This window comes from Lontra canadensis, unplaced genomic scaffold, assembly GCF_010015895.1.
Source record: "Lontra canadensis isolate GAN:19392208 unplaced genomic scaffold, GSC_riverotter_1.0 scaffold21, whole genome shotgun sequence".
Taxonomy (NCBI): domain Eukaryota; kingdom Metazoa; phylum Chordata; class Mammalia; order Carnivora; family Mustelidae; genus Lontra; species Lontra canadensis.
The window spans coordinates 14836320-14845546 of NW_022631015.1; the positions used below are offsets into that span (position 1 = coordinate 14836320).

The 9227-nt window shown below is 42.6% G+C and overlaps 1 pseudogene; it reads left to right on the plus strand.

Moving 5' to 3' along the window:
- The first annotated feature begins 556 nt into the window (after positions 1-556).
- LOC116869868 lies at positions 557-1908 on the plus strand (annotated as a pseudogene).
- The last annotated feature ends 7319 nt before the right edge of the window (positions 1909-9227 follow it).

The window sequence follows — 9227 nt, forward strand, 5'->3', positions numbered from 1 at the left end:
CTTAATGATTCCTGACTTGGATTCATTGATTCGTGTCGCTGAGACTTTCTCCTAATTTTATTTAATTTTTAAAAGATTGATTTATTTATTTCCATGAGAGAGAGAGAGAGAGAGCCCGGGGGTGGGGGGTGTGTAGGAGGGCAGATGACAAGGGAGAGAGCTGAGTGCAGAGCCCCGATCCCATGACACTGAGATCAGACCCAAGCTGAAACCAGGAGTCAGACACTTAACCAATCAGCTGTGCCACCCAGATGTCCCTCCCCTGATTTGAAATAGAAATAACTCACTGTTTTGGTAGCATGCCCAGGTAGAACTTCCTGGGGCTGTGTGGACCCCCAATGGTACATCTGTAGCATTTTCTAGAATATCCAATTCCCATGTAGAAGGTGTATCCATGTAGAGCCCACTGTTCCATGGAAATATGATGTGAAAACCAATGCAAGCCATGCATGTCAAAATTGTCATGCAATTTTCTAGTCATCAATCTAGGGATGGTAGAGGCTGTGTAGCATTGTTGTTACTCTGAGGGCAGAGGAGTTGGTAGAGAGGTACAGATATGCAGAGCAATAAAACCTTTAACTTGGGGAAGCAAAACCATATTCCAATGAAGCATCAGCAGCACCAGCTGCAACACCAGCAGCAACCATCATGGCTACCAGTACCTGCCAATGGGCATCAACCCAAAAGCTCAAATGAAGGCTTGACTCTTGACTTGAAGAATTTTAGGAAACCAGGAGAGAAGACCTTCATAGCTGGTGGTTTGTGGGCAATCTTCCTCGTGACGTCACTGAGGAGATGAGGAAACTGTTTGAGACAGAAGGGAAAGCAGGCGAAGTCTGCATTCACAGAGTAGAGCTTTGGCTTTATCTGCTTGGGAACAGGAACCGCAGCAGAGCTGGACAACATGCCACTCCGTTGAAAGCTGCAGCACGTGTGCTTTGCATGCCCCAGTGCATTCCCTTACAGACTGAAACCTTCCTCAGTATATGGCCAACGAGCTAAGGGAGGAAGCCTTTTCGGTGTTTGGTCAGATGGAAAAGGCCGTCTGAAGTCATTGTGGGTGATTAAGAAAGGCACTCAGGAAAAGACATTGTTGAACTCACAGGAAAGCTACCGGTTCGGAAGGTTCTGGACAGGTGCAGTGAAGGTGCCTTCCTGCTAATCACATTTCCCTGGCCCGTGACTGTGGAGCCCATGGACCGGTTGGATGATGAAGAGGACTTCCAGAGAAGCTGGTGATAAAGAACCAGAAATTTCACAAGGAGCGAGAGCAGCTGCCCAGATTTGCGCAGCCTGGCTCCTTGGAGTACGAGTATGCCAGGAGCTGGAAGACACTCACTGAGATGGAAAAGCAGCAGGACCAAGCGGACCACAACATCAGAGAAGCTGGTGAGAAGCTGGAGGTGGAGATGGAGGCCACTCACCAGGTCATGCTAATGAGACGGGACTTGACGAAGTAACAAGAAGAACTTTGGAGGATGGAAATGTTGCGCAACCAAGAAGTGCAGAAAGGAAAGCAACTGGAGCTCAGACAGGATTTGGAGCGTAGGTGCATGAGGAAGAGCTGTGGCAATGGTAAGAAGGATTCAAGGGAACATGTCCTGAGGCAAGAGAACAGGAGACACAGTGGACCAGATGGCTAAGGGAGGTGCTATGGGCATCAACAACAGAGGCGCCGTGCCCCCTGCTCCAGTGCCAGCTGGTACCACAGCTCCTCCAGGACCTGCCACTACAATGCCAGATGGAACCTTGGGATCGACTCTACCAACCACTGAACCCTTTGGCCAAGTTGCTACAGTGGAAGGAATTGGGGCAATTGGTGGAACCCCTCTTGTGTCCAACCGTGCAGCTCCTGGAGCTGAATTTGCTCCAAACATTGCCAATACTAATAAAAATTCCAGTGTCTGAATTTTCCCAAAAACCCTAAAAGAAGAACCGCTTTTGGACTAGCCTGACTTCTTCCCTGGAAAATTGTTGGGGATTCCTCCCAGCCATTAGGTCTTCCTTGCCTCTGCCACTCTAAGGAAGGCTGCTGGAGGCTGAGGGTAAAGGAGGGGTGATACTTAACAAATCAGTTCATGTGGCCTGTCTTTGAACTAATTGATTCTGTGTGGCGCATTCCCGAAGTCTCTGTGATTGTTGAGGGCCTGGGGCGGGGGGAACCATGACAAAATGGATCTAGTTAGAGACCCCATTAATCTTGATTATTCTGTTCTTTGTCCATCCTGTTCTATTTGCTTTCTCATTTTTATAGCCCCCAACCCCAGAGACACTGTCACATACACCACAAAAACACACATCCCCCAATGAACTCAGCTCTGTTGCCCCATTCATGTGCAGGTGGGATTCAGGCAGATGTCCACAGAGGTCATGGACAACATATGTACGGTTCTGTTATACCCATTATATTTTCCCTTTGTGTCCTAAGGAAGACATTTTCTCTTAGAAATTTTCATTTGAGTGTATCCTTAAAAAATCTTGTGCTAAGTTGTCTCCTTCTTTCTTCCTGGGTAAAGACAACCCAGGAATGACCCTTTTGTGTCTATGATATTGGTGTTCTGGATAGACCTAGGACAATCTTGGGAAAAGGGTTGCTGTGTGCTGCAGGTCAGACAGTAGCTCTTAGCCTTGCCTATCTTAGGTAGTTATGCTGTCCCTTTTTTAACTGGCATGCCAAGTTTGATTTGTCCCTGATATCTTTGGAATTTTTCTGAGAAATGAAACAGTAATACAGCATCAACTCATTAAAATACATTTTACTCCTTAATTTTTTTTCTAGTAATCATATTTTAAAACGTAAAAAGAAGCAAGTGAGATTAATTTTATTTTATGTAACCCAATATATCCAAAACATTATCATTTCAACTTGTAAAACTCAATATTAAAATTGTTAAGCCATCTTACTTTTTTTTCTTATATCAAGCCTTCAAAATATGGAGTGAAATACACCACATGGAAATTTGCATGAGCCACATGGCAGAGAAGGCAGCTCTAGAATCACCTACAACTTTTTTAGAAGGCTACATTTCTAAGTTCTGTTCTTCTGAAAAATATCTTCTTTAAAAACAACAAAACAAGATATTTTTTCTTGATGTGTTTTTCTTATCCACTGTAAAAAATTGGAAAATGTAGAAAATCACAAAGATGTAGTTTATATCCAGGTTTTTCTTCCTCAGCATAACTAAAAATACATAAATTAGAAAAATTAGAATCATTCTGTTAATACTATTTTGTAATGTTTTGGCTTAGAAATACAGCCCTTCCCTGTAGTCTTGACCCACGTGTGTTGGTCTTCTAAGTAGATTTTTAAAAAAAGATTTATTTATTTGAGAGAAAGATTGAGAGAGAGAGAGAGAGAGAGAGGAAGAACACACAATTGGGGGGGCAGAGGGATAGGGAGAGAAGCAGACTCCCCATTGAGTACAGAGCCTGTTGTGATGTGGGGCTCTCCCCAGGACCCCAAGATCATGACTTAAGCCAAAATCAAGAATCATATGCTTAACTGACTGAGCCACCAGGCACCCCTCTAAGTAGATTTTTAAACCTGAAAGACAGAGGTCATATTTCATACTATCTCTACATACCTCAGAGACTATAATTGGGTACATGGAACTCACTCGATAAACACTTGAACAGACAAAGAAAATGTTCATTAGTCAACAAATATTTATCGAGTGGGAGTGGCTTCTTAGACCTCTTAGGTAACAACAAGCTGGATTTGAGGGTTGGCTAACCCCAAGAGGATATCTCACTTTGGCTTGGAATAACCCACTGAACTTGAAGATAAGAACTTGCTACTTATGAGGAGTTAAACATGGGGTGATCCATTCACCTTCTCCTGGCCTCATCTTCCAATGGTTGTAGGTGAGAAATATGTGCTTGCCTGCCTTATTATGAATTCTCTCAGCTGTGCCAGGGCTATGGGAGAACAAAATGGCATAGTATGCGCAACAGCACTCTGCAAAATAAGGTGTGTTATCATTCCTCCTTGTAACCTTGCTACCTGGTGTGAAATGTGCTCTGGATAGGCAAAACCTTCATCCCTAGCCATCAACTGCATCCAGTTCTTGGGACAGTCAGAGGCTCCAGATTGTTAGGATTTCCATTCCTTTTACATGATTACGTTTTAGTACTATGTAGTTTCTCCCAGAATGTTAACCATATTTACGTTGGTTTCTTGAATTTAGTTTGAGTGGTCACTGCTAGTCCTTAACTCCCTTAAATCATGACTCTCTTATTCAAATTTTTATATACTTTGTGAATATCTTAAGTCATTATTACAGAAAACAATGCAATCTGGTAAGTTCTATAGCTCTTTAATGTCTGAAAGATATATTTTTTTTATATCGGAGTTGACAGGTTAAATACAAGATCTCACTTAAACCTGAATTTCAGATAAACAATAAATATATTTGTAGGATAAGTATGTACCAAATATTACATGGGACATAATTATCCTAAAAACATATACATTATTTATCTGAAATTCAAATTTAGCTGAAGGTCATATCTGTGTTTTTATTTGCTATTTGACTGAGAATGGAATTCTTGGGTTATAATATTTTCTTCTCAAAATCTCCTAAGCAACACTGTGGAATCTAATTTTTGTTTTTATTTGGGCAACTTGTCCCTTTTCTCCCTTCCAAATCCATTTGGGGAATTTGCTTTATTTTTGTAGTATTAAATATGTTGACGGACATCTAGGAATTTCAGGCCTTTCATTGAGTCTCTCATAAAGTTTCTACAACTTCTGAAATTATATTGCATATCTGGTACTCATCTTCCTGACTTATCTTAAACTTTTCTACCTCTCCTCTTTCTGTCTGAATCTCACCTTTTCAAGGGTACCCATGGTATATCTGTAGCTCTGAATCTATAAGCCATACAGCACAGTGAGAGAGTTATAGAAATGTTGGTAAGAAATCAAATGAATAAATCAGGAAAGACTATTAGGATTGGCCACATATGTTTCAAAGTCCTGCATGCAGTGTAGCTAAGTGAATGCACACTAGTTATTGAAAAATATGAAGATAAAGGTAACTCCCCATGACCACAGTTCTCTGACATAAGGAACATCCATCCCTGAGAATAAAGGGATGGATGCTGGTTTCAAGGAAAGGGGAGATTAAAGTAGTGTCCATTCCTGGTCGGGAGAGAAGATGTAGAAAAAGATGTAATTAAGAGTTGTGGGCTTAAAAAAAAATTGTGGGCTAATAGGCTTTTATTTATTTAGAAGCAGAGTGAAACTCGTGTTTCATTTTGCCACCCTGGCTGAGAGGCCCAAGAGTATGAGAAAGTAATCTTTCCCACTTTATAGTAAATGACAACCAGTTGCCCCCACTGTTTAGCAGAGCAATATTCCAGCTCTTGAGAGCCGTGGGATTAGGGCCAGACAGACCGCCCCAAGAGAGGGGCGTGAAAGGTGACCAGATTAGGAGGCCATGAGTGTGTTGGGAAGGAGCAAAATTCCCTTTGATGTCAGGCTACAGCCCTGAGTCAGTCCCAGTCTCAGACCTCTAAGACCAAATCATGGGTTGATTTTACTGTGTAGCTCAGCTCCGAGATCTGTATCCTCTGCAGAGTGAAGAGCTCAGCTTTCTTCACTTTATGACCAGCCTCTCCCTCTTTCTATGATCGTAACAAATAATTCACAGGCACCAAGACTTTTCTTGATCATTTATGCTTTAGCACAAACTCATTTTCTTTCGGGCAATAAAAATGTTCTTTTTAAGAAAGATTATTAAGTCATCTCTATACTCAGTGTGGGGCTCAAACTCACAACCGTGAGGTCAAGAGTCACATGCTCCGGCAACAGAGCCAAATGGGCCCCCTTAAAAATAAATGTTCTGTAAGTGATCATATCTTAGCTGTTAACCTCAGTCAGATCAAGAGGGATTCTAAATTGGTTCCCAACTGCCTTACATTCCTTCAACAGCTTATCATTTCTTCCATCATGTGAATATCCCATGGTGGCTGGTTTCCCACGAGAGGCTATCCTTTAAGAATTAAGCAACTATAGTAACAATAGATAAGCTCCCAGTTTTCTAGAATTCCATCCCAGAGTTATCTTCTTAAACAGTGCTTGAGGGGCAACCTGGGTGGCTCAGATGGTTAAGCGTACAACTCTTGATCTCAGCTCAAGTTTTGATCTCAGCTTCATGAGTTCAAACCCCATGTTGGCCTCCATGTTGGGTATGGAGTCTACTTAAAAAAAAAAAAAAAAACAGAATCAAAAACCCAAACCTGAACAAAAAAACTGAACTTGATCTCAGTGCCATCTCGTATGCAAAGCCATAAACCGAGGAACCCCAAAGATTGCTGGCAACCACCAGAAACCATTAGGATATTGTTTGCCACCCTGGGGAGGTCCCAAAACCCTTTTATGATTAGAAAGATGGAGGGACTTTAAGGCCCCAGAGCAAAAGGTCTCCCACTCTTAGGGCTGTGTCACCCCCCGCCCCTGATAAATTAAGATAAGGTTAAGACCTTGAGTAGCACCACTGCCAGTTTGCGAATTTGAGTATGGGAAAGAAAAACAGAGGCTTTCCAGTAGGCCTGTGTGTGTATGTAGGTCTATCTGCAGGCACGTAATATAACACGGATAACTATGAGTTAAAATTCACGTCAATGGGCGACACAACCGGAGAAACTATATCAGATCCAGTATGGCATCTTTTATCTTGCCTCTAGACATCTGCCTTCATTAGAACCCAAGTCTTGGCATTTCTAAGCATCTATTAAAACTCTGGCTGTTCTTGAATTAAGAGGTTTGTCCTGGAGAGGACAACAAGGAAGGCGCCAGTGCCTGCCAGCTTGAAGACATCTGGCAACATTTAGGAGAACTTATAGTGATGTAGGGCAAAGAGGCTATATCTGACTCATGGGACTAAGTCTTACCTAGTGTGGAACATCATTTAAAGTGTAATATTTTACCATGCAATTCCAGGTCATGGAGGACCCATTGTTCTATGCCTGCTGACTGAAGGGGCATGGCCTCGCTGTTAATGACACCACGAATATGCATGACGGGAGGTCAAGCAGATGGCTCTGACATTAAGAAGAGATAAAATTCATCGTTAATGGATTTGACCATAACTACGGTAAGCAGGCACCCCAAAGTAACATAAATACACATGATAAAATATGTGTAGATGAGTTTTGAGATTCCCTCACCTTGTTAAGTGGAGTAAGTAATTTGCTACTTGATTAGAAATGGGAGAGAATGTATGCATTATCCATGGCCCCAGACCTCTTTAATGTTGACCGTTCCCTCTCTTCCCTTCCATTCCCCATGATTGATTCTGTTGAGTGTAAAGTAATTGAGGAGCAGAAAACTGCTCAATTTGGGGTAAACAACACTTGGGTTTTTTTTTATTCCAGGAATTCTTGCAGATGGTACTGGAGAATCCTTTCAAAACCAGGAATGTGGATGATCCTGGCAAAGCCAATTCTTGAAACTAGAACTTGAACAGGGAAGAGACTGGTCAGGCTCAGAGAAAGCAGCTGGGCCTGGTGTTGTCCAGAAAAGGTCATCATAGTGACTGGAAGAGAAGGCTGGGCTGAAGGGAAATGCTAGGTAGCATCTGATGTCTGGGCAGGAGGCCTTGTACACAAAGCAAGTTCTGGATATGCAGGTTGGGTTTGGAATACTGAAATGTGACCGGACACAAGGTGGAAACTAAACTGCCTAGGCTTGCTTCTATAGCAGAGGACACCCACTGACATGAGGGGGGAAGATCTGGTGAAGGAAAGCAAGGCCCTGCAGGGGACCCAAAGACATCTAGGTGAGAATCCGGGCATGCAAAGTGCATCGGGAACCCAGATGATAAATGGTGGGGTGGCAGAGAGGCAGAGTCAGACAGGAAATGCTTGTGTTCCAGGAACAGTGTGCAGACATGGTATGCCTAGCTGGAGGGACAAGAACCCTAGGACACAGAAACTGAGAACACTCAGCAGCAAGATTATAATAATACCAATAATGACCACATGAGCAAACATGAATAACCACAGTTAATGTACTGAGTAATTACCATGTGCTGGCCTAAGTGCTCAATCCTTCCATATATGGAGGCCGAGAGAGGCAAAGTGCATGGTCAAGGTGACACAGGGCCAAGTGGCAGAGCTGGGATTTGAACGCAGGTTTGTTTCATTCCCGAGCCTGTGAGCTTCCTCTCTTCGGATGGCTCCTCATAGACTGCTTCCCTAAGGGTCTGGGAAGACCTGGCATACAGGTCAACATCAAAAGCAAATCAGTGCTATTCCCAAAATGAACATAAACATCAAGCTGGCTTATATAAAAAAGACTGTAACCTAAAAAAAAAAAAAACAAAACCCTGAAAAGTCGTATCTTCCACCATGCTCAACATTGGTGGAAATCTATTTCTGTTTTGAGGGTATACATAAAGCAATTAAAATATGAAGCAAGATACTGCTGGGGACTACGTGAGATGGGTTGTGGGTTGAACTGAGTCCTCCTAATCCCCAGTAAACTGTGAATGTGATCTTATTTGGAAATAGGGTTTTTGCAGATACAGTCAAGTTAAGATGAGGTTTTAATGAAGTAGGACAGGCCCCAAATCCAAAGACATGTCCTTATGAGAGAGATTTAGGAGCATGCAGAATCACAGAGGGGAAGGCTGTGAGAAAGGGAGGCCGAGATGGCAGTTATGTTGCCATAAACCAAGGAAACCCAAAGATTGCTAGAAACCACCAGAAGGTAGAAGATTCCAGAACATATTCTTCCCTGGAGACTTCAGAGGGAACAGGGTGCTGCTGGCACCTTGACTTCAGAAATGTGAGAGAATAAACTTTGGTCATTTTAGCCACTTAGCTTGTTGTCATTTGTTACTGCCATCCCGACAGGCAGGGGTAACTTGATAAAATCTTTTTTTCTTTTTAAGATTTTTATTTATTTGCGAGAGAGAGAAAACAAGCAAGGGGAGGTGGTAAAGGGAGACAGAGAGGGAGAAGCAAACTCCCTGCTGAGCAGGGAGCCCGATGTGGGGCTCGATCCCAGGACCCTGAGATCACAACCTGAGCCAAAGGCAGATGCTTAACCCACTGAGCCACCCAGGCACCCCAATAAAATCTTGAAAGTAATTAAAAAATCTATCAAAGCCTTAAACATTTATATTCTCAGGATTCCTATTTCTTTTCTTTCTTTTTTTTATTTATTTATTTTTTAGAGAGAGAGATGGAGCACACATGGTGGGGGAAGGGGCAGAGGG